Genomic DNA, 5,592 nt, shown 5'->3' with positions numbered 1-5,592 from the left:
AATGAAAAAGTGGAGTTTTGTTAAAAGTGCATAATGAAGAAGTGGAGTTTCAAAAAGCTGATTGTTTGGTAAAAACTGTTAAAAAGTGCATAATGAAAAAGCTGAGTGTTTGGCTAGCACTTATAAAAGTGGCAGTTTGAGGGATAAATTACCAAAAAGGACAATGTATATATAAGGGAATTTATTTTATACTTTTTTTTTATTTTTATTTTTTTTATGTGAGTTTGTTTCATACTTAAATCAATTTTTCTCTTTCTAAAAAAATTATTTTTTTCTTACCAATATTAGCTAATAATAACATACCACTTAAGATTTATTGTGAAAGTATTGTAAAAATATTGTGATAAAAATTGATAGTAATTTTAATTTTAACATACTATTAAAATTATTTTTTTCTCACCAATATTAGCTAATAATAGCCTACCTTAAAATTTATTGTAAAAATTTCGTGAAAATATTATGATATAATTTCTTTTTTTCTCTCCACACACGTGACTCTACTTCCTTTTTTTTTTCTTTTTTTTTTTTTCTCCTCTTTTTTTCTCATCCACCCACATAACCACACTCTTTTCTTTTCCTTTTTCCTTCTTTCCTCTACTATCTTCAGTCCAGAACATTCCCAGCTCTCTTTCTTTTTCTTTTTTTGCCTCTTAGCACTTCGGTCCAGAACACAGCTCTGCTTCTTTTTTTTTTTTTTTTTTCTTTCCTCTTAGCACTTCAAAACAAACAAAGGAACCAAACTCACCCAACTCATCCAACTCCAGAACGTAACCGTAAGTGCTTGGATCGGGAAGATTGGATGATCGGAACCAACGCCAGAACTCATCCTTTATTCTTTTTTTTTTTCACACTCTAGAGAAGAAGATGATGATGATGAAGATGAAGATGAAGATGATTGAAACATAAGGATTTTGGGATTTTGGGTTTTTTTTTCATATGGATTTTGGGTTGATTTTGAGTTGGGTTTGGGATGGGTTTTCCGGATTTGAGTTGATTTTAAGTTGTTTTTGTGTTGATTTTGAGTTGTTTTTGGTTTGGTTTTGTTGATTCTGTGTTCGGAATATCAAAGGTTGAAATGGGTTTTGTTGATTGTGGGGGTAGACCGGTGAAGAAGCAGAGGAAGACGAAGAAAAAAGACACAGATGAGAGATGAGGGCGTGAGAAAACTGATGGGTATTTCGGTATTTTTCGGGTTTGCAACGGTAATATACAAAACGCGCATAGCGCGTTTTCATTTATGGAACCTTGAGGGTCCATAATCCCTTCCGCGTTTGTCCTCAGTTTTTTCTCAATGCTCAAAACGCAACTTTTATAAAAAAAGTTGCGTTTTGAGTTTACCAAACTCAAAAGTTGGTTGAGCTTTTTTCAAGACGCGCTTTTTGGGCTCAAAAAGTGGAAACAAACGGGGTCTAAATCATTTATATATCTATATATACCATAAACAAAGCCTTTGACTATTTGTTGACTTTTTGAGAGTGTGTCATCTCAACTTTGCAACCTCAACAAATTTACACCTTATTTTAATTTTTAAAATTATTTAATTTTTTGAATAAAAACAACGAAGTTCACCTTTGAAAACCCGACTACATATTTTGATACTTTATTTCTGAAAAAATCCAAACTAAAAACTTGAGATCTGCACGACCATATGCATAAAAATTGAATACTTAGTCGCCCTTGCGAATTGGACCTTTCTCACAAGCCATAGCTCCCACCATTTGGTCTTCCATGTTTATCAATGATCTTGGTTCTGTTTTTTGAGGTACTCTTGCTTTTCCACTATCTTTTCTCTAAATTTAAGTTTTTGTTTTTGTCTTTCTTCAACCTTCTTAGTTTGTCTGCTAATTTTCACTCGGTTTCAATCTTTCTGTAGTTCTGTTTTCTTTTTTCTTTTTTCAAAATAAATGTTTTTGCAAATTGGGATTGGTCTCTCTTCAAAAGCACGCTCTTTTCATTGCTATTATGTTATCATTTGGGATTCCAACAAACATATGCACCAAGTGTTTGATAAAATGTGTGTAAGTGGACTCTCTTACTATTAGTCTATATGGGCAACTTCTTTGTCTTTTTATTTTCTCTTTTTAGGTTGTATTTGAATTGCAGTGGTAAATATGAATTTTGATAGTTTATATATATATATATATATATATATATATATATATAAAATAAAAAAATTCCCACCTTTTGAAGGGTATGAAAGGAGTGTGGGTAGTTGTTTTTTTTATGGGGTTTTCAGCTCTTTCATATTAGAGTTTATTGCATTGATTTTAGCAATGTTCATTAATTTTATTGGGGGTAGGTTTGTCTATAAGTTTATAACATGACTGATAAAATTCTTCAATGAAGAAGTGGTACTAGTACACATATAGATTAAAAATGATTTTTTCCCTTCTTATTGGTGGATAACAAAATGAGAGAAAGAGAAGGAAAGAAAATCTTTTGAATTTCTTTTGTTAGTTTATTTGTATTTGAAGATTTGAAATCCTGTTGATAATCACTTTTGCTATGAAATACCAAACATAGTTCACCACTAATCTGTCATTAACATATATGTGGTTTAATATATATACTTTATTTATTTGGTTAGTTTTCAAAACCGAGATATTAGAGCTATTACAGAGGGGATAATGCTCCATTAAGGCCTATGTTGCTATGCAGAGTGTTGCCTTCTGATTTCATGGGGCATAGTTATGTGCCACTTCATATTCAGATTCACTTTGGTTTCCTTTATGTCTCCAAAACCAAACACAATAAAAACCCTAGAACCATCCATATACCAAATTCAACATTTTCTTTTTTAAAATTTTTGCTTCCAATTTGTTTACCGTGTTTTCTTTATTTTAAAATTTTCGTGCTTTCTTTATTTTAAAATTTTCTTTCTTTTTTGGTTTTCAGGAAACATAGGTCTCTTCTCGTAAAAGCAACAGGGAGTCCTCCCTGCATTAATTTTGATATATATGTACCTCTCTTTTTCTTTTTTAAATTTTCATTTTGGGTTTTTTTTTTTTTTTTTCAAGTAATCCAATTTATTACTCTCTTAACACATTATTATTCTCAACTTTATTCCCATCATCTATGGGGGTTTTTGGTTTTAACTATCCCGTGCATCGCATGGATTAGCGACTAGTATACTATGTAATAAAAGTCAGACTTAGAAACTGTGGTTGCGCTAAGTGGTTACTCTTATTCATTAGTAAATTAATTATATATTTTTTGTTTTGATATTTTCTCAATTAAGGAATAATATTTAACAATAGTTTAATTTAGATAAAACTTTATCATTTAAATTTTATTCAAACTAAAAGTTTATTATAAAAAAATTACTAAACTTAAATCACACATAACAACCCACGTTTTCTTTCAAAAAAAAAAAAAAAAAAACCACATTTTGACTAAGTGATAAGATTTAACAATAATTTTAAAACAAATTTAAATTCTACTTAAACTAGAAGTTTATTATCAAAAATTTCTAAACTTAAATCCCGCACAACTCACTTTTTTGTTTTTTGTTTTTTTTTCTTTCCCTCAAATTGCATGATTTTATAATAATTCAAAACATATTTAAATTCTATTCAAACTAAAAGTCTATTATGAAAAATTTCTAAACTTAAATCCCACACAACCCATGTTTTTGTTTTTATTTTTTCCCTCAAGTTGCATCTTATTAAATTAATATTTTATTAGGATACTAAGTTACAAAGCTCTTGATTAAGGGATAAGATTTAACATTAATTTAATTTAGATAAAGCTTTGTCATCTAAGTTTTAGAAATTTAAATTCTACTATAACTAAAAATCTATTATCAAAATTTTCAAAACTTATATATATATATATATATATATATATATATATATTTATATATATATTCAGTCATGACTTTTTTATACAATCCCTCTTAACCAATAACCCATCTCTATAATTAAAAAAGCAAAACAATGGACACCCATTTTAATTCTTGGTTCTTTTATGTAAATTTTTTTTTTTTTAAATTTATATTCTCACTTTTTGAATCTTTTGTGTTCGTTTTGATTTTTAGTTTTTGGTTATTGTATTTAATTTGTCATTGTGTTGATTTTTTCAATTAGACTATCACTAGGAAAAAATCGGTATTGAGGAACTATTTTGTTTATTATTATTCGTGCTAGCTAGGGCATAGATTAAACATTACCCAAATAGGAATGATTTTACCTATTCCATATCTCATATTAAGAAATTAACACAAAGTATTAAGAGTATTTTAACATATAAAAATAGATAAACAATGACAAAGTCTAAATTCTAAACAATCAAAACTTAAAGTAATTTTTTTATTAAAATTATTTGCTTATTTTATAATTTATTATTACTATTTATTTAATAATTTAGTTTTAATTATTTGAAATTTTTTGAGTTTATATATGAATCTTCATCAAGCTGTGCATTGCATAGGAATAATACTGATCACACACACTATGGTACACCATTCCTTAGGCCAAAGGCTTATAAGGCAAGGGTGGGAGGCGTCTCTCCTTGATGTGGGATTGAGCAAATTCGTGCGGGTGGGACGTAGGTCGATCCTTACCCATCCGAAAGTGAATAATACCTAATTGGGGGACGAGACGAAAGTCCTCCTACAAAAAGGCGCCTTTTGGGGTTTAAGGGGAAACCCCCACCTTCCCCCTTCGGAGGTTCATGTGTGATCCGAAGGAGTGCACTACCACAGCATGCGTTAGCAGTTTTTGAGACTTACCACTACTACACATGCAAAGTAGGGCAAGTCTCAAAAATTGCTACCTCATACTGTGGTAGTGCACTCCTTCGGGTCACTCATGAACCTACGAAGGGGGAAGGTGGGGGTTTCCCCTTAAACCCTTGTGGGAGGACTAAGCTTATAAGGCATGAGTGGGAGGCGTCTCTCCTGGATGTGGGATTGAACAAATCCTTGAGGACTAAGGCTCAATGCCATTTCCAAAGAGGACAATACCTGATTGGGGGCCGAGATGAAAGTCCTCCCATAAGGGTTTAAGGGGAAACCCCCACCTTCCCCCTTCGTAGGTTCATGTGTGACCCGAAGGAGTGCACTGCCACACACACACTACAATACACCCTTCCTTAGGCCAAAGGCTTATAAGGCAAGGGTGGGAGGCGTCTCTTCCAGATGTGGGATTGAGCAAATTCGTGCGGGAGGGATGTAGGTCGATCCTTGCCCATTCCAAAGTGAACAATACCTGATTGGGAGCTGAGACGAAAGTCCTCCCACACTAATATATACATTAACAAATATAACCCTTCTTAAAGCAAATTATAATATGGGAATTTGCCAACAAGGACCTAAATCCTCACATGAAGTGTGTTTTCCTACTATTATTTGTAAGATTGCATCATGTCTATTTCTATCTAGTTCATTGGGAAAGTAGGTCGGTTTGGTTGAAAGGGTAAAAAAGTGAAAGGATAAAAAAGATTTAATTTTCTATTTTTTTGTTTGGTTGGGAGTGAAAAAGTGGAGGGTTGGAAAAAGTGAGTTTATATGAATTTACTCATATACCCTTGTCAAAAAATGATGCTCAATTAAAACAAAAAAGTGACAAGCAAAAAAAAAAAAACACCCAAATT

The sequence above is a fragment of the Quercus lobata genome, chromosome 3, assembly GCF_001633185.2.
Source record: "Quercus lobata isolate SW786 chromosome 3, ValleyOak3.0 Primary Assembly, whole genome shotgun sequence".
NCBI classification, from domain to species: domain Eukaryota; kingdom Viridiplantae; phylum Streptophyta; class Magnoliopsida; order Fagales; family Fagaceae; genus Quercus; species Quercus lobata.
This window is presented reverse-complemented; position numbering follows the sequence as displayed.